Source organism: Protopterus annectens, chromosome 4.part1 (assembly GCF_019279795.1).
Source record: "Protopterus annectens isolate FY-2018-M chromosome 4.part1, PAN1.0, whole genome shotgun sequence".
In the NCBI taxonomy this organism is placed as follows: domain Eukaryota; kingdom Metazoa; phylum Chordata; order Ceratodontiformes; family Protopteridae; genus Protopterus; species Protopterus annectens.
The window spans coordinates 439,625,021-439,649,356 of NC_056734.1; the positions used below are offsets into that span (position 1 = coordinate 439,625,021).

Sequence of the window (24,336 nt, forward strand, 5' to 3'; positions counted from 1 at the left end):
GTTCGGACATAAGCATAGAGTGCTAATGTGACTGATTTCTTGCAGCAGTCTGTGGTTTACATAATCAAAATAACTTTTCTGTGTTTCTGGGTGTGTAATCAATTTAACAGTTTAAGATGTTTACCAAAAATAAATAAATATATAATAAATAAATAATCCTCTCTACACTTTGAGCTATTGACAAAGTCTGGGAATTTGTTTTTTTTCAAAAGCGGTCAGCATTACAGCTCAGTAAACTGTCAGTCTGTGAGTAACTTCTGCACAAATTAAAATGTCTGAATGTCAAATGGCTTTAGATTGGAGGGAAGTTTATTTTTATTTATTTTATTTTACATTTGTTTACTGGGAAAGTCCGACTGGACACAGGTCCATTTTCAGCGGAGGCTCGGGGAGAAAAGCTCCAAAAATAACATAAAAAGTACAGTTTTGTACCTACCATAAATGTAGATGTCCGAACTGGATAGCATCTGCAGTCATAACAAGTGGGTTGTCCTGTCGTCAGGCAGCCCTGCAGTCGGCCGGATTCCAAAGTCCGGGTCCGGCTTCGGCTGATGTCGCACTCCACCCGACGTCATCTCTGTTGGTCTTCGGGTATAAAAGCATCAGCCGACGCCATTTTCCTCAGTGTTTCTTGCCCCAGATGCCAGTAGCCCTCTTGCAGGCTAAAATTTGGATAGATGCCAATGTTTCCAAATAGATAGAGGTAAACACAACAATAAGCATATATGTACATATATACAAACAAATACACCATTAAAGACTCCCCCCCAACAGCTAGCTATTAGGAGGGTAAACACCCTAGGAGTACCACAGAGGGGAAGGAGGGAGGGTAATCCTGACTGCAGATGCTATCCAGTTCGACATCTACATTTATGGTAGGTACAAAGCTGTACTATGTCCTTCATGGATGCATCTGCAGTCATAACAAGTGGGTAGAATACCATAGCCAACTAGGGAGGAGGATAAAAGTAGATTATGGTGTGTTTAGGATCCCTTGCAGTACAGCAGTGGCAAACCCTGCTCGGGATCTGGAATATAGAGGCAAATTATAATGCTTGGCAAATGTATGCATGGAGGTCCAAGTAGCCGCCTCAATAATGTCTTTGGTTGCCACTCCTCGTAAGAAGGCTGTGGTAGTGGCTGTTGCCCTTGTAGAATGAGGTCTCATGTTCTGTGGAATTGGTTTTCCATGGAAGGAGTAACAGTATCGTATGCAATTTCCTATCCATTTGGAGATTGTCTGTTTGGAAATAGCTTTTCCTTCCCTTCCTGTTGCATAGGCTACAAAAAGTTGGTCAGTCTTTCTGCTATTTTTGGTTCTGTCCAAGTAGTAGCGGAGCTGTGTATGTACATCCAAGGTATGCAGTATTCTTTCCCTCTGTTTTGTGGGTTGGGAAAGAAGGTAGGTAGGTGGATTGCCTGGTTTAAAGACACTCTGGATACCACCTTGGGCATAAATGTAGGATTAGTCCTCATGGACACTCTATCTTGGTGGAAGATTAGGAAGGGTTGCACTGCCATTAAGGCCTGTAGTTCTGAAACCCTCCTTGCTGAAGTAATTGCCAGTAGGAAAGCAGTTTTCCATGACAGGTGTTGTAGATCTGCTGTTGCTGCTGGTTCAAAGGGTGATAGTGTCAACTTTTCTAGCACAAAGTTTAAATCCCAAGCTGGTAATGGTGGTTTCCTTGGAGGTTTTACATTCTTGATTCCTCTGAGGAACTGCCTGAGCAAAGGGTGCGAATAAACAGGTGGATCAAAGCTGTATTCTGCTGAAATAGCTGATGCATGTATCTTGATGGAGGAGTAGGACAGGCCTGAATGAAGAAGTTCGCCAGATACTCCAGAATGTTAGGCATATCTATGTTTGACACATCTTTTCCTCTTTCCGTACTCCAAATGACAAATCTTTTCCATTTTCCAGCATAGTTCCTTCTTGTTGAAGGTCTGCGTGCTTCAAGAATAATGTCTTTAACTCTTTGGGAAAGTTCTGGATTAGCTGCTGCTATGTGATGTTCCATGCAGTCAGTTGCAGCGTTTTAGGTTTGGATGTATGATGCTGTAGTTGTTCTGAGTTAACATCAAAGGCATCAGGGTATTGGCCACATATTGTTCCGAGACATGCTCTTCAGTAGTGGGTACCAGTGTTGTCTTGGCCAGTTTGGAGCTATCAGGATTATCCTTGGACGTTCTTCCTTGATTTTTAGTAGTACCTTGTGTATCAAAGGAAGAGGTGGGAATGCATATGCTGTTAGGCCTTTCCAGTTGAAGGAGAGTGAGTCCACTTTCCATGCTAGTGGGTGGAATGTCCTTGTGCAGAATTTTTTGAGCTGGTGATTGAGAGGAGATGCGAATAGGTCTATCTGTGGCATTCCCCATTTCTTTGAGATGGTCTTGAAGATGTCCGGGTGCAGCTTCCATTCGTGGGCATCCGAAGTGGTTCTGCTTAATATGTCTGCTAGAGTATTGTCTTTCCCCGGTACAAATATTGCCTGTAACTGAATGTTGCAGCTGAGTGCCAGGGTCCACAGCTCCAAGGTCATTCTGCATAGGGGGTATGAATGAGTGCCTCCCTGTTTGTTGATGTACCACATGACTGTGGTGTTGTCTGTCCTTATCATCAACTGGCCCTCTTTGAGAAATGGTTTGAACTTTTGGATTGCCAGTTTTACTGCCAGCATTTCTTTTAGATTGATGTGCAGGTGAAGTTGATCCTGTGTCCACAATCCTTGCACGCATTTGTCCAGCATGTGGGCCCCCATCCTAGGTCTGAAGCGTCTGTTGTGATGGTCTGGCTTGGTTGACATCTGCGAAAGGGTAGGCCTGGGTTTGACTGGCATGCCTGAGCCCACCATAGGAACTCCTGTTGTAAGCATGGAATTAGTGGGATTTCTGTTTCTAGACTGTGTCTGTGTTGGGACCATAAATTCTTTAGGTACCACTGTAGTTTCCTCATATGTAGTCTGGCAAATGGGACCAAGATTATGCATGATGCCATGAAGCCCAAGGCCTGCAGAACTTTTCTTGCTGTTAACTTGTTCAGTTTTGTTAGTGCCAAGAAGTATAGAGGAAGTTCTTTGTTTTTCTGTAGTCAGGAATGCCATTTGTTGTACTGTGTCCAATTCCGTGCCCAAGAATGTCCTTGTTTGGGATGGTATCAGCCTTGACTTTTGTAAATTGACTGTGTATCCCAGTCCTTGTAGCAAGTAAATGACCCTTTGTAAATCTGTTGTCAGCTTGCTTTTGTTGTCCCCTTGTAGCAGGCAGTCGTCCAGGTATGGGTAAATTTGAATTCCCTGTAGTCTGCAATGGGCGATTACTGATGCCAGGCATTTTGTGAATACTCTGGGCAGTAGATAAGCCAAAGGGCAATGCTGAGAATTGATAGTGCTCTGATCCTGCAAGAAATCTGAGGTATCTTCTGCAGATTGGTCGAATGGGGACGTGCAGGTATGCCTCCTTGAGATCTAGAGTTACCAGCCAAGACTCCTTGCCCAGCATGGGAAGAAGTTGCTGTAGGGTCAGCATTTTGAATTTTGGGACAATGATGTATGTATTTAAGGTGGACAGGTCGAGAATTGGTCTCCAACTTTTTCCTTTCTTGGAACTAGGAATAGTCTGGAATAGAACCCCTTTCCTTGTTCTGCTGTTGGCACTCTTTCCACAGCTCTCATGTTTGCTAACTCCATTATCTGGCGTAGAGCCTCTGTTTTTGATTTGGAGGTAGATTTGGCATTCCTCTTTTGACTGGTAAAGTGTGGAAGTGAAACCGTAACCTTGATCTATGGTTTGTAAAATCCACTTGTCTTTTGTTATGTAGTGCCAGTTCTTTGAAAATAAGGTTAACTTTCCGCCTAGAGGAGCTGCTATTTGTTCCCTGGTAGGCGGATTTAGGATTAAGTCACTGTGGTTGTGCTGATGTAGTGGCAGTGGCTGTGTCTGTACCTCTGTTGTTACCTTGCCACTGTCGTCCTCTGTAGGCACCTCCTCTGGATTGGTTTCTGCCTCTGGAACGTCTATTCCTGCCCCTTTGAAATTTTGTGGAGTCAGGAAAGGACCAATTTTGGCAGGCCAGTTCCTGCTAAACCTTGGGGTTGAACCTGCAAGAAATCTTTAACAGTTTGAACAGATTTTGCCTTTTCTTCCATTTTCTTCATAACCTGCTGGGCAGGTGTACCAAACAAACTTGTCTTGTCCATAGGAGCATCTAGCAACTTAGCTTTAACATGATCCGGTAAAGCTTGTTCCTTTAGCCATGCATGCCTTCTTATCACTGTGCCTGTCATGGCTGATCTAAATGAAGCCTCCAGTGCATCATAGCCACATTTTAAGGAATGGTTGCTAACCTGTTGTATGTTATTTACCATCTCTAATACATATTTCTTATCAAGAGATTCATCAGTGGTTAGTTTTTGAGTTAACTGATCAAGCATAAACTCTTGGTATTGTATCATGTGAAACTGACAGTTTAAAGCTCTAGCTGAGAGAGTAGCTGAAGTGTAGACCTTTTTACCCCATCTGTCTAATCACCTTGCTTCACTTTGAGAAGGAATAGGGTTTTTAGCTGTGGTCGCGGCTACTGCCTTGGGACCCTGAGATATAGTTTCTGGGTCTGCAAGTGGGGCCTTGTAAAGGTGGTGATGAGTATCTGGCACCCTGTAAAATCTGTCTGGTTTGGCAGGGGCTGGGGGTAAAGAATCTGGAGCGGAGCAAACATCATTGAAAGCATCATCCACCACAGAGAGAACAGGAGGTATAGCTAAGGGCCTGTGCTGTGGGAGGTGTAGAAAGGTCCTAAGTCTTTTTCTGGAGTCTGAAAAATCCTGTTGCTGCCATTGGAACTGTTCTCGCATGGCATGCAAGGTTCCCCAAAGGAGAATTCTTCTGGTGGGGAAGCAGCTGGAATGGATTCTTCAGCATCAGAATCTTCAAAATTGGAGAAGGGAGCCTCTGGCTGGTCAGTTATGTCTGATTCATCAGCAGAATCATCAGAAGACACTGGCTCAGGGGCTCTGCCCTAGGTCTCTTCTCTGGGGCTGAGAGGCCCTGTCTGGGTGAGATTGAGATCCTCTAATTAAAGAAATTAAATCTTCTGCCAAAGAAAGCATTTGAGAACTAGAAGAGGGCCTGGATGTGGGGGTTTAACAGGCACTGTTTTAGTAGTCTTGGCTGCTTTAGCCCTGGTGAAGGCCTTAATGGACATGGCTGCTGGAGGCCTAGCAGCACCACGTGCTGGGGTAGAGACATCCAAGGGATGGTGTCTGATAAGTCAACCACCGTAGTGGGTAAAATTTCTGAGGTCGATTCAAGAGTTGTAGTAGGGGCCTCAGTTGTAAGAATAGGTTCAGCTGTACTTTGATCAGTTTTCTTGGTTTCGCCGAAACCGAGACACTCGCTGATTTGCTTTACCGTGGTTTCGGCCGAAACCGCGGACCGCGAGTGTCGGTCTTTATCTTTGCGTTTTGGTAGATTGGGTAGTCGGAGGATCCGCCGGCATAATGTACGCAAAATCAGAACCGAAAAACTGTTCTGCAAACTCCGACCGACGCCTAAGCGTTCGTCGGTTGAAAGAGGCACAGGCCGAACAGGCTGCTACGTCGTGGGCTGGGCCTAAACAAGGCAGACAGTAAGAGTGGAAATCTTTATGAGGTATTTGTTTCCCACAGGTTAAACAATTGTTAACTTTTTCTGACATCAGCTGAGGCAAGAAAGAGTCCCCAACGGGGTACTTAGCTTTAGAAGTCTTCGAAGTAGTATTCGGTAGAAGTAATCTCTGGATCCGACCGACCGGCACTTGCGAACAGCTTCTGCTTCGGGCGCCACGCGGCAAGAAAGACTTAGGAAAATGGCGTCGGCTGATGCTTTTATACCCGAAGACCAACAGAGATGACGTCAGGTGGAGTGCGACATCAGCCGAAGCCGGACCCGGACTTTGGAATCCGGCCGACTGCAGGGCTGCCTGACGACAGGACAACCCACTTGTTATGACTGCAGATGCATCCATGAAGGACATCAATATAATACAATACATGAGAGAGAGAGAGAGAGAGACTGCAAATTATGGATGTAGTACTCATACAATATGGCAGATATTACATCTCGTAACAGTGAGAATCATTGAGGTACAGAATAAACTTAAAAACATTTTTTTTACAGTTATAATTACAGCAAGGCAAATATCAATGATTTAAGGTTTTAGGAGAAAGTTCTGAAACAATCTTTTGGTATGGATAAACCTGGGGATTGACACAAGTTATATGTTTACACCAGTATGTAGCATTATAGTTTATGGTTTTCTTATTTATTTACTTTTTGCCGAGCAGTTGTTTGTTGATTTATTGATGGTCCTTTTGGTGGTGGGAAATTACATGGATGAATCCATCTCTATTAAGATTTTTTTTTCAGATATTTTGACTTCCAGACAATTTCATTCAGTGAGTGGGTGTCTTCTTGGGCAACTAGACTTGAGTAACCAATATTAGATCTTAGCCATCCAGCTGGGAAAGGTTAGTATGTGGATTTTCCATTTGGTTTGATGAAGGCTATGCTACTTACCCAAGGACTACATTTATGGCTATCCATCCAGCCATCGTGTTGCTGAACTACATTGTTTGATGATGAGAGGAGCTTTTTACAGAAGTTGAAGGTTTTTGTGTCAAGAACCGGTCCATAAAAAGTGGCTTGTTTATGTTGCAGTGAAGGCTGTGGTCTTTGTAGTGAGCGTTTTAAGTATAACCAGTATTTCTGATGTAGAGGAAATCTCTTAAGGCAGGATCTTTCTTAGCCTGGAAAGCAAGCCAATGATGAAATTTATAGGGGTCAGTGAGAGACAGAGGAAAGCAAGAAGCTTTTTAGTCTGTTTGGATAACTAAGTGAACTTAGTCCTTTGACCTTTTTTGTCAGAAATGGTTGTAGTCTTTGTTTTGGCAGGGTGTTTTGCTGAGGCACATGCCAAAAGGGGCATTGCACTCAATAATGGCTCTTGTAAAGGAAGAATACACAGATGTTATGACCTCCTTGTCCCAGGATGAGATACACTTACTAATGAAGTGGACCATGTAAAAAAACTTTCCTTACAACGGAGACAACGTGGTGGTCAAAAGTCAGGTTTGTATCAACCTGGGTGCCCAAATACCATATGACTGACTGCGTGGTTACAACACTGTTATTAATGTGATCATTTGTGGGGACATCACTCTCCTCAAAGGGGATGATGATGCATTTTTTGACATTTAGCTTGAGGCCATATTTCTGGCACAAGTTATTTGTTTGGGTGAGACCCCTTTGTAGCTTATTCAGAATTGTTTTATTAAGTCAGTAATGTGAATTCTTTACTTTATTGCAAATTTGTTGGCTTATTTTAGTGGATTGTAGTATTGTAGGACTGCTGATGTTGACATTTTACGTAGTTGGACTACTGGAATGGTATTCCCATTGAGAAATGCTAGTGCTGTAGTGAATATCTGTTTATTTGTAAAAAAAAAAAAAAAAAAAAAAAACATACATACATACACACATATATATATATATATATATATATATATATATATATATATATATATATGTTTGTGTGTTTTTTTAACTAAGATGTTAGAATTAACTGTTAGATTAGAGAATTAGAAATAGAATGAGAATTAGAATTTTAAGGCAAATATTAGGCATTTATTCATTGTTCAAATGCACCAACAGTACAGCCAGGAGGTCGACTGTGGTCTTCCAGAGCAACGAAAGAGTTAACTATATGATATATTTTATATGCGGCCCCAAGACCATTTCTGTTCACTCAATGTGGCCTCAGCAAGCCAAAAGGTTGGGCACCCCTGGTCTAAACTGCTCACAAAATAAAAAAAAAAAAAGTCTTAGGGTGTCCCCTGTAGCAGACAGTTCCCCGATAGCCACCTATATGCCTCCTACACCCCAGGTTCAAATACCCCTTACCTGTATCATTTGAAAGCATCAGAAACGAAAACAGAATCATCATGCAAATATGCTTCAGCAGACTGCTTGCTAACATTATCAGTTCAAAATTTCAACATTTTTCTTTAAACCTGAAAAATGTATTTCAGGGATAATTTTTCTATGGCACAGAACCGAAAGGCTATGCCAGCAGACAGTGAAGCACAAGTAATTGCACATTTGTTTTTGTCTTCCTGGAACATGGGTACAGGCATAACTTCTGCAGTAGAGTGGTAGCTCAACAGCTTTGTCCTCTGCATCCCTCTCTTCTAAAAGTTCTGTCACGGGAGACTCAGCAACTCTAAGTGGAAGTTTGCTATTAACAAGCAAATGCTTCCTTCTCGAATATTTTCACCTGCTGATCATCAGGTAGTCCACCAGAAGCAACAGATGTAACAAAAGTAGCATAATCCACAGCAGCAGACTCTCTCAGACACAGATGCATACAGAATGCCCAGACTTGTGTCATTGTTGGTGTGATCCTTATTTGACTGACGTCACTAAATAATGACACTTGAGTTTCAGACTTCACATCTTTCAGAAAATGCATGCCAATGCAAAACTTCTGGCAACATCCTACGTTAGCAAGGATATTTAAAATCCATCCCTGATTTTGGGCCTTTGCAAAGAATTCCTGTGCCAGGAGGTTAAGGAGTATGCACAGATGTCTCCATGTTAGGTACATCACTTCCAAACTTCATAAGGAAGTGCCCTCTATCACCGCCTAGTGAAAGAGCATGGGGAGACCCTCAGTGCCCTGGCCAAAAAAATTCCATCGAAGAGGCTGCTGGTCTAGTGGGACTAAACTCCCAAGGTGGATTATGGTCAAATGGGACTCGGCTAATGGACACTGCCCTGAGGCAGCTGCCTTGGTTGCCTAGTACTAGATCTGGTTCTGGTACCCCACCCAAATCAACACATCAGCAAATAAATAAACCTCAATACGCTAAACGACAGCAATACTCAATCTGTTCATCTGGCAAGAACAAGTGTCAAATTAGACAATACTAAATATTTCTGCAAACATAAGAGGGAAACGCTCAGCCTAGTTTAAATGACTTTTATAGTTATCTCATTGGTGAGAGATATTACCAAGTTAGTCTGTATTAATATTTTCCTTTTGCTAGCCTTTTATGAAGACAAATATTGCCGAAGCAGTAGTCACTATGAATAAGGTTTCTATTAGGTATATTGTCAGCTGCCTTCCCCTCACCCAAATATCTTCATTGTTATATTATAAATAAAATGGGAACTACTTCATTATCAGTGGTGTCAAATTCCCCTAGTATTTCAGACAGACAATGAACAGGCATCAGTCATTAATAAAAACACTACTTCAATGTGTGACACTATTTACCCACACTTCATAGCTTTTATTTTGAAAAAATTGCCTTACATCCTCAAACAACTTTACATTGTCACATTTAGCATTTGAAATTGAAAGACCAAGGCAAAAAAGGCACATTATGTCTCATGAAAAATACACAAGAAATTTGACTGCTACAATCGTAGCCTACTACATGCACATGAACACAGTGTGAGCGTGTGTGAATGTGCAGAATGAAACGACAGTAGATTTGGCTGTTAGATCATAGATAAATAAATGGTGCTGCCCTGGGTAGTAGACACACACACGGTCGACGATTACCTGTAATAGTTTGGTTTAATTTCTAGACTAATCTAGATTGTTGTGCTAGCTGAACAAATCCTACGTTATTATCTTACCAGCAAAAACAATTCACTATGCTTTGTTAAATAAGCAATGTAATGCTCCAAATTGTTTGCACTCTTTGGCTTTCATGTCTATAGTACGGCACTGCACACGCAAGTCAAACTTTCAGGTTCAAATCTATGTTTTAATACACAGTTCCAAAAACAAGCTTTTACTTCGTGCCTAGAAAACATCATGGATGTTATTTTTGCTTACTCTGCTAAATGCAGCAGAATGTGATAAATACGCGTGTCACATGTAACAGCAGGAAAGCTAATTAAGGCACTGAACAGTTTTTAAAAACAAAACAGGATGGAAAGCAATTCTAGCAGAAAGCACTGCAAAAAGTGCACTTGGTTTGTTTTTAACAAGCTGGTTTCTAGCCATAGACAGACCATAAAGTTTTAACTGAGCAAGTACAGAATGAAAGCAAGAACAAAAAGAAAATTAAAACAATTTTAGCTACCTGCACCACTTTGATGATAGTGTGCGTTACTAGTTACCTTTCCTTAAAAAGGCATTCATTTCTTATGCAGCAATCTGTCAGTATTATCACGGATAGGGACTTGCATTTAACTTGCAAAGTCCACTCTATATTCACGAGCAAGTCACTTCTTATATGAAATATCACATTAAGTCCAATGATAAAGCTCAAAGCAGCACTTCCCTCAGATGTATTTCTTCACTGGAAGGGCAAAACTAGAAAGTTCACAGGCCAGTTGAGCTACATCTCAAACCTCCAAGCATAAAAAGAAGTCAGGGCAATTCCAAAAATGAGGGAACAATGACGCAAAAATGGACAAATTTTAAATATTGCTCTTAAAGGTTTTGGGTTAGTATGCATTTTCTGAAGGATGTGAAGTCTGAAAAAAAATGACTGCCATTATTTAGTTCGTATGTACTAGGCTAGCTACCAGAATATGCTACTTAAGTAGTCAATTTCTCTTTCAAAAGAGAAGAATCAAACTTGGTTCTTTGTGACTATGAGGTATGACTGTCAGGGTAAGCACCTTCACCATTATTCCAGTTCCCACCACCTTCAGTTCTCAGAGATCTACAAATTTTATGAGAAACAGACCAAAACGAAGCAAAAATTATGGTCATTCTGCAAAAATATGTACAGTTGAGAGGTAGTGTAAACCATTCTGCAGCAGGCTAAGATAGTCATTTTTGGTGGAGGGAAACGACAATCTAACAAAGGCAGACAAAAGATCTTGTGTACAAGATTTGACAAAATAAAATGGAAGGATTCTACTAAATAAAATGTAAAAACTATAACAAAATTACACAGAAGACTAGAATCAAACAACACAAGGGATAACAGAGTTATGGACCAACAAATACTCACTAGGAAATTTAAAAATTCCATTATACACAAAAGAAAATGCAATTTTACTTGTACAGTAACAAGGAGAAATGGCAATGTTTTACCATTGTCTTCACTTTTGCTTAGAATTAAATCAGACCAGAATGATCCAGTTCTCACACAGATACACACACACACACACACACAGCACCGTGTAACTTCACAATCCATTTTCTACCCCATACCAGTATTGTGTGGGACAGAGGCCGACAGCAAGTTAACTATCATAATCCCCCTCACATAACCCTTAACTACCTTCTTACCCCCACTACAGTAGGGGCCCAATGTACTAGAGTACAAAACTGGGTTGGTATGCATGGCCAGGCTTATAAAGATCCTGGTTGTCGAGAGCCTAGTACAGACCTATGAAACCAGATAAGCCAACAACATGCAGAAAGATCCCAGATAAACCAGAATCTGCACTTTCACTAGGTGATACCTTAAAAAACAGACTTTAAAGTAAAGTCAGTGGGCATTCAGAAAAAGCTGGAACACTTATGTCATTATGGGTCATTTACACATATCCAAAGGAGGCTTGTATTACACAGTGAAGATTAAGGGTTATATAGGGTCTGCGTTTTGTTGGAAAGTATGATTTCATAATAAAAATCCCTTTGTAAATGTTTTAATAAGGACATATTCACATAATTTGAATGTGTGCATCTGTGACATCACTGCAGTGATAGGGATACTGCTGAGGTGAGGTTCATTCATACATACACACTTGGAATGGACACACCTCAGTACATTGAGCCACAAACAAACAAGTACGATAATAGCAATAAACTGTAAACTTCAGCAAACTGGAACAGACAGAAGCCCACTCTCACGAAGGTGCAAACACTTTAATAAACTATGGATAAGCGCTTTCGTCTTGTGTACAAGACTTCACCAGATAACATAAATAATTCAATTCACTGCTTTTATCAATCCACAATACATCTCTGATTAAAATTTAAAGACACAGTAGTCCTTAATAAAATGCAATGCATATTACATATAATATATACATTATATATATATATATATATATATATATATATATATATATATATATATATATATATATATATATACACACACACACACACATATATACACACACACACACACACACATATATACACACACACACACACACATATACACACACACACATATATAGACACACACACACACACACACACACATATATACACACACACACATATATATACACACACACACACATATATACACACACACACACATATATACACACACACACACATATATACACACACACACATATATACACACACATACACTGTTTAAAATGTTAAAAACAACAAAATTAAAAATATGTAATGTAAACTTGTTATAAATACCCAAAATATATTTAATATATACATTGTGTTATACTTTAAATGCTTTAGCTATCAAAACTGGCTTTATAGTAATATACTCATTCAAACCAGGGAAAATATTGGATCTAAGCCTCAATTGCCATTTCAATTCCCTGTTGAGGAATATATTCTTAACATCCCCCCCCCCGGGTCAGATTTAACTACATCCATAATCCCAAATTTAAACCCATTAAAAGGGGGAGAACATTAGGAGAGTGCTTGTACGACGCACTATTTTCTATTGTTGAGTAATATATTCTTAACACCCCCCCCGGGTCAGATTTAACTACATCTATAATCCCAAATTTAAACCCATTAAAAGGGGGAGGAGAACATTAAGAGAGTGCTTGTACGACGCACCATTTTCTTTTTTATTCTTGATGTCATTAAAGTGCTCGTACGTTCTTTCAGGGCTCTTCCCGTCTTGCCTATGTAAAATGCGGGGCATTTTACACAGGTGGCCAAGTAAACAATCATTTTCGTGTTACAGTTGCCCTTCCAAAACCAAACCATACTATTCATACCATTTTTTTAGACACATACTGTCGTCCTTAATAATGTAGGGGCACTGTTTACAATTGCCACAAGAATTGGTTGCCTTTCTTATAGAATTCTTGAATGTCTTTGTTTGTTCAAACATCCTTTTAAAATTCTTTCCCCGTTTTGAATGAAAATATAGGTTCTTTCCCCACTACTTCATACAATTCGCCATTAGTCTTTAACATTACTCCAATTAGTTCTTATAATATTAGTAAAGATGTCAGAAAAACTGTTGAATTCTATAACACAACCCCTTTGGAAATTTGTCATTATTCCCTTGGATTGATGTATCAAAGGGGACGCCCAAAAGGGGCCCGTATTTGGTGCTCCATCCTTTATATATTTCTTCTATTACACCATATACAAACTCATTGGGGTACCCTCTTCAAACATTTTACCTAAAACATCAAGTTCCCCCCTTAAATCAGCCTCGTCGGAGGTCATTCTTGCTACACGTACTCCCTGACCCTTAACAAGGCTCCTTTTTTTGAAATATGCGGTGATTACTAGTATAATGTAAATAACTGTTGCATTATTAAGGAGAAAGAAAGAAAGAAAGAAAGATATTTTGGGTATTTATATCAAGTTTACATTACATATTTTTAATTTTGGGTATTTATATCAAGTTTACATTACATATTTTTAATTTTGTTATTTTTAACATTTTAAACAGCATATATATGTAATATTATGCAAAATTTTAATCAGAGATGTATTGTGGATTGATATAAAAGCAGTGAATTGAATTATTTATGTTATCTGATGAAGTCTTGTACACAAGACGAAAGTGCTTATCAAAGTTTATTAAAGTGTTTGCACCTTCGTGAGAGTGGACTTGTTTGTTCTAGTTTACACCTCAGTACATTCACAGAGTACTGACCATTAAAGTCTATGAAACGCAAGGATAACAATAGGGTGCATCCAATCACAAATGGCAAAGTTCATTGAAATTTTGGTGATCTCATATAGAAAAAGCAGTATTTTACAAAGTGCCCAAATATAATTAAAAATTCTTAGAAAATGTAGCAAGGCAGTGGGGGCAACTATACGAGCACAGTAAGTAGTCCCCTGCCGCCATGGATAATAAAAATGTATTGCATAGTTTTACCACTTTGTTTGATAGCAACATTTTTTTCTGCAGGTTTTCAAACGTGCAAAATATATGCTAGTTCTTTGTTCTGCTTCAAGTGATTATGTTTCACTGTTTATATAGAAACTAGTAGTGCAACAGAGGTGCATCATTACAAAAGCCAATTCCATTGCAACAATCCCTTTTCACATAGTGAGCAAGTTGTTATTAACGATGTCAAACAAAAACAAAATAAAGGAGGACTAGTGAACAGTTCAATAAAAAGAGAAAGCTGAAAAGTCTTCAAATCGTAAAAGGAAATCTAGACGTAGGAGTATTAACAATCTCACTAAGAATCAGAAGGGGCCTATGAAAAACGGCAACACCCCACATAAAATTAAGGCAGGAAAAATGAAGCAAACATTTTGTGTTTACTTTAGAAAACGAAGAAATAACTCTCAATACTGTTCCAGAATTTCCACAATGGAGCTTCCTTTTCAAACCCAAAAGACACTGCAAGCATACAGACTAGTAAGTTCAGAGCAGATTTCTCCCCTGAATCTGCCATCCCCCTCAATAAATATTCCACAATTCACCCTCCCAATTATGACTAAGGAACACATTCTTAAATGTTTCTTAAATTACTTTCAAAAGACAAAGAACACATCCTCTGTGGGGTCTATATCACATGGTCGAAAGCTAATAGAGAACGACCACATCTTAAAAAACAACTGAACTCGAAGTTGCAATTGTGGAAGGTTGCACCCCCCCCACTATATATATATATATATATATATATATATATATATATATATATATATATATATATATATATATATATATATATATATATCTCAACTCAGCAGTGAGGAAAGGGCAAAATACCCCCCCCCCCCCCCATCTACACTGTAGTGCGACTCCACAATAACAACTTTGAGTTCCGGTGTTCTGAAAGTTGTGGTCATTCGCTATTATTAGTTTTCGACCACATGATATAGACCCTCTTCTGTGGGTCAAGACAGCATACTAGCTTGTCTAATAAACAATAATCATGCATTTGCTGACCCCTTCTCAAACAGTCTAACTTTAGCCTGGTTACAGCTCATGTCCCTGAATCTTGGTGTAGTGCTGTAGTCATGCCCCTCCCCAACTTCACACCCATCAAAAACTCTGGGTACTACAGACACATCATCCTTAGGATTCTTATCTGCAAAAAAATGGCACACACGATAGTTAGCCTCATAAATCAGGAGAGCAATAATCCAACTAAGCTCAGCCCACTACAAAGGCTTTGTACAGAACAGGTCCTGCCTGCGGAATCCGGTCAGGTTCTCAAAGACACTCACTCACAAAGTTTAGGTCTACCTTGCTGTGGCCAATGCATTTGATCCCATATCATGAAGGAATTGTTTATATGTTGATGGCTTTAAAACACAAATCCTTACATGGTAAAATGAAGAGCAGGCAGCTTAAGGATACAACATAAATCATATCAATGGGGGATCTCAGAAAAAGGGGAGTTAACCAGTGGTGCACCCCATGGATCTGTACTGCACTCCCTCCTGTTTGGTATTTTGGCATCTATTTTTTTTTAAACTTTCTAACTGATAACAGTTATATCAAAGTGTACTAATGACTTCAAGTTGGGTGTGGTTGTCAAATCCCCTTTGGGTACATGTAGTTAGCAGCTAACTAAAGTCAGTACGTGCGTATTATCGCAACCACATTCTCAGTGACTCACTGCTGATAATTTCTACATTTCCTTTTTTGCCCCAGAATGTCCTGATGTTTACCTCATATTTCTCGGGTTTTTCCTAATAACATGTTGGGTTTTCTGGCAGGCGTTGAGGAGTGAAGTCCATATCTTTGAATGTACATTTCATATCATTCAAAAAAAAAAATGCATGGTAACACAAACCATCTTATTTAGCACTTTCCCGGTTTATAAGAACAAGTTTACACATCTGTTGGTTATTTGTGATTATCTACCCTGTCCACCACCATTATTTATGGTTTTGTTCAGATTTCTTGAAGTCGGAGGTTTTGAGGCATGTCTAACTGTCTTACAAACATACTGATGCCCATCAAAAAGCAGGAAATATTTTTGAAAAAGTCCCTTGTCGATGTTCTACCTCCTGTTGGCATTACTGTAGCATCTTTAAGAAATATGTTTTAGTATTTTGTTAGAAACGACGATTTACTACATGATTGGTTACAACAATAAAATGACTGCCATGATCAACGGTGTCACATAAGTGGAACAGTAACTAATCTGAAAGCAAACTTGAATATCAGCAGGATTTTCGGCAGGAAAAATAATTATGATACAGTGCCACTTGCATGGTGAGTACCAATGGTTGAAAACATGATTGTTATCTACATCTGTATAATTTGTGTTACAAGCATTACTCCATAAACAAAAAAAAAAAAAAAAAAAAAAAAAAAAAAAAAAAAGCTGAATTTCCTTCCCAGAGCAAATGATAGCTTGAAGGGCTTCCAGAATATGAGAGTCCAATCGCTGAGAATGTGGTTGCGATAATATGCAAGTACCCTAAAGTCAAACTCTTGTGCTTAGAAAAAAAACTCAATCTAAAATGCCAAAAAAAGTGGCATCATCCTCTTCAGGAAGCAGAAACACATTGCATCTTACTGCACTAAAAAACAACCCGCTACCTTGGGAATCAATGATCAGAGATTTGGATACCTGGGTTGATACTGATCGTAACTAGGAAAGCATTCATTATTTCACAACTAATTGCCAAAAGCATCTCTTCGAGAACTAAGATAGTGTCTCTACTACACCGAGCTACATGCCAAAGAGTGCATTATATTCTATACTATTTGTATCTGTGAAAGCAGGAAGCAAAGGTCTGCAGAAAAGCATCCTTCCTCTTTTGACAAAATAGATCATCTGCATATTTATAGGTTGCTCTAAAACTTATATTAAGTTATCAGAACATTAAATGTGAAGTGGGTAAACAAGAAAATGCTCTCCATCCTCCATATATAAATTCCAGGATGCTACTATATGAAATAATACACGTTAACAGAAAACAATACAGAGTGGAACTTCCAATACAGTTAGACAAAAAAAAAGAAAATTTGTAAGTAATACACAAATGAAATACATCCATCCGAGACTTCCAGTCCAAGCACAGACACTGCATTCAGACATTTAAAGTACACATCTCTTTTGGTACCGCTTGTTGTCTTCCACTCTAATTCTTAAAAATCTAGTGTTACCATTACTTTAACCAAAACAGCCTTCTCAAATGCTTTTAAAATAAATTCTACCTTCAAAACAAAATGGGAATATTCTATGCTTTGCAACACAATATATTCATAATTCTAAACCAATTTTACAATAATGTTACACTAAAAGCTGTAATGTAAAAAAAAAAAAAGTTAAAGTGCAGGTAACAGTATTTTTCTGGAACATTCAAATTGATATAAAATGTATGCGTGTTTACTACTAAACAGCTACTTAAAGATAATCAAAGAACAATATAGTAAACTTATAATACATCTGCCTTTAAATGGAATATACTTTTTACGCTGAGGCATTTTCTAAATAAAAAGGGTTCAAACAAGCTTAAGTGAATTTGCTACAAAACGGTATTTAGAATGTTTTCTTCCTTGGGTCTCCAACAAAACTGCTTTACCCAAAAATATAAATAATCATATACATATTGCATAAGGAAAGTGAAAATCCAAGTCAATTAACATTTCAGAACATAATGCTGTTTGGCTTAAGTGCAAATGCAAGGAATTTCAGTACACTGTACATTCTACATGAAACAGCAGGCCCAAGGAAGATAGAGTTAAGATTAGCATTGTAATAGTTGTACTAGACACAGAAAACAGACAAATGTTTTAAATTTCTTGAGCGGATTTTAAATTCATTTTGATAGTCTGTATCTGCTTTTGCCAAGGTCTTTAAGCCTATACAAGTATTCCCAGTATATAATTGCACTACATTTTTTGCTGTTTAAGTGGTCTACCTGTATTAAGTCCTGGTTTCATTTGTGCATACTCAGTTTATGTCAGGTTAGTTCAGAACTTGTCCTTGCACTGGGTCAGTTCCAGGCCAGTCAGCTCAAAGCTAAGGGTCCAATTTGTTTTCCCTTTCATCCACCTTGTTGTATTCTTAAACCCCAGGGTATCTGATGTCCTTACATTCACTGCTGCAGTATTCCTTACCAATGGGATTCTCTGCCATGAAGCCCTCTGTCCAGCCAGTTTACAAAAGTCTACCTTTGCTTTAAGGTACACTGAACCTCACCTGGGCACTCCTTGCGTAAGGTAAGGGCATAAAGGTGACATTCAGGTGTACCATCCTCGGAACTTCTTTGCCAACAGTCCGAATGCAGTTTTAACTGCCAGTCTGTTGCATACATCTTTTTACTGTTTTTCTGTTTATTGGCTTCAGCATGCGCATTCTCTAGACTTTCCTGTTCTTCTCCGGTGTCGCAAGGACGAACTTCTGTGGTGCATTCAGCAGTTCTCTGAATACAGGGCTCCCTTTTCAGCTCCCCCTTCTCTCCCAGGATCTGTTCACAGATGCTTCAGATGTGGGATGGGGAGCTACGTTGGCTCCCTGAGGGTTCAGGGAGTGTGGTCGCCTCGTCAGCAGAAGGAGCACATCAACATCAAAGAGAGGAGGGCTCTTATGCTGGCTCTTCAGAGGTCTTTCATCCTCTCGTCTCTGCAGGGCCTCTCAAGGTATTCACAGACAATACCACAGTCATGTGATATAGCAACAAACATGGGGGTACGAGATCCTATCGTCTTTGCTGGCTGCCACTTCTGGTATGGGATCTAGCTATCAAATATTGTGCGTCTCTTCAGGCAGTATACATTTCTTCAGATCGGAATGCTGCGGCAGACAGACAATCTGAGCAGGTCACTCAGTCCCACGAATGGATGCTCCACAGGAATGCATTGCTGGGGGAGCACTTCACAATGTCGAAATCCTGAAAGATCAAATTTCATATGGCCGAGACCATATGATCGAACTTTCGGAATCATGACATTGGGAATGGAGATCTGCATACAGCACAGAATGGGAGATTTCCCTTTTCCGCGCTGTAGTGCAATCTCAGAGTTGGGATATTTAAGTAGCGGGGGTGTGGGGGGTTGCAGGGAAGCTTGCCCCCCTGCAGAAACCATTTTTTTTTTTTTGGAATTTTGATATTCGAATCATCGGTCATATGGTCTCAATCATATGAAATTCAATGTTTCGGAATATCAAGATTCTGAAGTGAATCTGTTTCTGGACATTGTTCATCAGAGGGGTACTCCTCAAGTAGATCTCTTTGCCTCCCCTCTGAACAGACAACCTCTGCTTTGTGCCAGAGTCCCAGGTCCTCTGGTATAGAAGGTGGACGCCCTCCCATTTTCTTGCAAGGGGAACGGTTCTTTATGCATTCCCTCTCATTCCCCTTCCTCTCATTCCGTGAGTCCTAAGATTCAATAAGATGCTCCCAAAATCTTGCTGGTGACTCCCTTTTGGCTGCCACAGCACTGGTTCCCTCTACTTCTGCATCTAGCCAGGGGCAATAACTCACAGGGTGATCTCCTCACACAAGATGAGGGGTCTCTCATCCATCCCCAACCTGTCCATGCTTCCACGGACACTGTGGGTGACAGTTTTAGTTTGACTCCTCATAGACACTTTTCTGAGGACATGCTGCAGGAGGCCAGGATACCTACTACTAGGACATCATTCTTATCAAAATGGATGAGGTTTTCTATTTGGCGTCTTTCTCATGACCTGGACCCACTTTCTGTGGATGTTCCTTTGGTTCTTTCTTATTTGCGTGAGTTGCTCAATGCTGGCTTGGCCTATTCTTCTATTAAGGCCCACATCAGCTCTTTATGCTTGTCCGTCTTCGACTCCCCTGTTAACTTAAATTTGAGGCTAAGCAATTTCTTAAAAGGCATATTTAATATTAGACCTCCCAGTAATCCTGTTCCTCCTCCCTGGGATCTTAATTTTGTTCTGGAAAATTTGACTCAGGCTCCTTTTGAGCCTGCTGTTTCAGCATCCTTGCAACATTGTTCTTGGAAGACTGTTCTTTTGTTAGCTCTTACTTCTACCAGACAGGTGTCTGAGTTGCAAGCCCTTATGGCTTGTCCACCTTTTTTTGATATTTCATGACGACAGGGTGTCCTTGCGTACTAATCCTTCTTTCATCCCCAAGGTGGTTAATGAGCTGTCCGTCTGTTATTTGCCTACTTTTTTCCCTTTCCACAATCTTGACAGTGAGAGGATGATGCATACCTTAGATGTGTATAGACAGCTCAGATTTTATTTGGATAAAACTAAAGCTATCAGAAGGTCTGATCAGTTACTTGCTTCCTTTCATCCTAGGTCTTTAGGTTTGACTGTTTCGAAGCAAACTAGTTCCACTTGGATTTCATAGGCGATTGCCTTTTGTTACACTTTTCATGTCAAGAGCCTTCCTTCTTCTATAAAGTTCATTCCACTAGAGCTGTGGCTTCTTCTGGTGCTTTTTTCAAAGGCTTAGACACTAATTCTACTCTTGAAGCTGCTACCTACACTTCTGTGCATACCTTTACCAAACATTACCTGTTGGATGGCATCTCCAGAGCCAGAGCTGGTTGTGCTGCTGCCATTCTTCATGGCTTCTTGGAGGGCTCTGCTGCTTCCTCCTCCTAAATTTCTTTTTCAGCTTTGGCACTCTCCCATTAGTAAGGAATACTGCAGCAGCGAATGTAAGGACATAGTACAGTTGTGTAAAATCTTACCACAACGGTAGATGTCCTTGCCTTCATCGCTGCAGTATTCACTCCCTCACTCCATCCTCCTGGTCTTTTTCCCTTCCGGTCTGTGCAGATTCTCCTTGGTTTTCCTTGAACTGCTGTTCTTACTGGGGCAATCTGTCTGAGGATGGTACGCCTAAACGTCACCTTTATGCCCTACCTTACGCAAAGAGTGCGCAGTTGACATTCAGCTTACCTTAAAGCAACAGTAGACTTTTGTAAATTGGCCGGATGGAAGGATTCAAGATGGGGAATCCCATTAGTAAGGAATACTGCAGCGGTGAAAACAAGGACATCTACCATTATGGTGAGATTTTACACAACTGTACTTTACCTGCCCCTTACGATAATTTAACATAATTCTCTCCCTGTTTATTGGCTGTTGACAATAAGCATTTACATATTGGTTTGCAAAGTCTCTCCCTTTATTCTAATCCGCTCACCAGGCTAATAGACCTTTGATTAAAAATTGAGCATACCGATACTGCTTGCACAGATTTTAATATCACATTAGTGAGGGTTTTTTTTTTTTTTTAAATTAGTTATAATGATTCTTGCTGATGGCAGAAGAAGGTTTCCAAGTTAGTTGTTTTGTATTGAAATTTAAATACTCAGTAGCAAGGCTATCTAAATATTATTCTAAAACCAAACTCCAAGCAGTTACAGTTACCTCTGCCCCCCAATGTCATTCCTGTCTGTACCATGGACCAGCACTTACCCACAAATTCTCTAGCCAGCCTGACAGACAGGTACGAATAGTCTCATTACTTAAACAACATAAAACAACTTTGTGAGAGATGTACATATATAATGTACTTAAGGGCAAAAACTCACACACAGTAAACTCGAACACTAAAATCATCAGCAGTATAGCACACGTTACACTTCTCCATGGCCATCACAATACACTTAATTTTTAGAATCTCAGCATACGATGAATTAACTTGACTAAAACTCAGACTGAAAAAAAAAAAAAGGCACAAAGCACACTCAGCATATTGAGCCTGCTTCCTTACATAGCACTAGTCATCCCAAAGTCACAGATGCTGCTGAGCACCACAGGCAACCATCAATCCACCCAAACATTCTTGTTATAGGCGACTCCATTGTAATACGTACAAACATGCCTCTTACCAGGCTGAACAAAGAGTGATGGTTAGTTGCTTGTATGATGCTGGGATGTGTCAGATCAAAGTTCTTCAAGGGCTTGAAATGTAAGCACCAATACGACTTGTCAGTTAATGCTGGTTAAGTGACTTGAGCTTGAGGTGTACCTCCCTGGATCATGAAGGGAAACATGATGGAGCTCTCAGGCTGTATGTCCAAAACATGTATGAGCCTACCACTGAGCAGCATTCTACCTTCTCCAAAGATGATGTTGCGATATGAGCAAAAAAATAACCGACTTCAATAACTGGCTTAGCATTTGGTGTCATTCATAGGGTGTTCAAATTGCCAGCCTGGGAGAATATGATCGACAGATCACACTCCTTTGCCAGATAGCCTACATCTGAATCCTTTAGAGTTTTGATTATTGGCAAGGACATTGCCCACCCCATAGTGGCTTTTAAGGCAATGCCAAGCTAATAAACTTACTAACATGATACAAGCAAAGGAAAATATGAAGGGGTCACTATCAATGCTAGGAGCCTGAACAAGAAACTCCACTCCCTACAAGCCTTTCTCACCCTGGAAGACAATGATGCCTCTGAAGTCACAGACATAGCTTAAAATAGTGTAGAGCACTCCGGCTGTGCACGGCTATAATGCCTTTTACACATTTAAACCAGTTACTGCGCAAGAGGGGAAAAAAGGGGGGAGGTGTATCAATCTGCATCCAGAAGAGACTCGCATCTCACATCAATGCTGGTAAAGATGATCTAGTGTATCATGTTACTTTATGTCCAAATAATCGTCAGAATGGTCCCAAACCTATATCAGCTAGCTATAGAACTCCCGCTATGACAAAAAGCCACAATACCTATCTACAGGAACTAGAATCACTCAGTATTAATCCCAATACCATTTTCCTTGGTAATCTAAACCATTCAACTATAGACTGGGAAACCTGCACCACCACTTGTGTACAAGCACAGACTCCTGGACTTTGTCAATACAAAAGCCCTGAAACAAGAGTATCCACTAGGGGAAATGACATCTTGGATCTTGTCCTTACTAATATAGGAGTGTCTTTCATCATAATCATCCATTAGGTCTGACCATAAAGCAGACTCCTTCAAAATAAAAGTGAAACCAGAGATCTTTCCACCCAAGGTACCTTTACTCACTTCAAGACAAACTACCTATTCCTAAGTGACACATTATCAATCTTTAAATCCCCACTCCACTGAATACACAGAAATGCACATCACCCCACTATACCAGCATGTAAACAGCTGTACAGATGCAGCTGTATCCAGTGGGAACAAGTGCAGGGCAAACCCCAGAAACAAACCCACATAGTGGAACCATAATATCAACATGCTTTACAATAAAAGGAAAATAATTTTGACCAAAAGTAAGAGCAATTCCCAGAATGTTACAGTCCTTGTCACTGAGAAACAAAATTAAGGGGTCTATATCACATAGTTGAAGTCTTATAACTTCGAACATATATGTTCGAAGTTACAAAACTTCGACTATAAAAAAAGGGAAATCAAAAACTGTTTTAAGCAGGGGGGCAAGCCCCCTACACCCCCCACTACTTAAACATACCAACTCAGAGATCGCACCCCATTGAACAAAATGGAAACCGGAGATTTCCATTCAAACACTTGAACTTTTACAAATTCGAACTTATGGTCTCAACCATATGAGGTTCAAACATGTAAAAGTTATACGTGATAGGAACCCAAAATTAAGGGCCTTAATAAAAATCCTGTCAAGTTTGAGGCTAAAAGAGCTACCCAAGCCCAAGACAATCACAAGGCATTTTTTTAGTAATGTTCATAATCTGAAAAGCAGAATGCAGCAATGCACTGAGCCGATTGTGAACAATGTTACCTACAGTGAGGCTGAAGATACGGAAAACCTACTGGACAATAAATTAAGCTCTGACTTTACCCCATCCCTCCACCCTGCCTGTCCCTCAAGATGTACCTGAAACTGGCTCACCTCCAGCTATCACACAAGACCAAGTCCTAAAAGTGCTAGCAAAAACCAAAAATACTGCATTGACTGGTCCTAACAATATCCCTGGATGCATCTTAAATAGCATGAAGCATGATTTAACCATACCCTAACAACACTGTTCAGTTTCAGCCTCTAAACAGGTTTTGTACCAAGCAAATAGGTACAGTCATTCCCCTGGATAATGGAGAACCTTCCACAGACCCACAAGTCTGACCAGACTAATAGGCAAAGCCATGGAAAAACTTGGAATTAATCAGTTAGGACCTAGGGAACCTCTAAACACTGAACCTGTCTCAGTATGGATTCATCAAGGGGAGGTCATGCTTACTCAACCTGGTGAATTTCTTTTTTGAAAAGGTCACCAAAATAATGGATGAAGGCAAAAAGGTACACA

General features: G+C 39.9%; 1 protein-coding gene across 1 annotated transcript in view; it reads right to left on the reverse strand.

The window, feature by feature from the left end:
• SERPINE2 (serpin family E member 2) overlaps positions 1–24,336 on the reverse strand; it is a 315,644-nt gene that overhangs the window by 284,155 nt on the left and 7,153 nt on the right. The window lies entirely within an intron of this gene.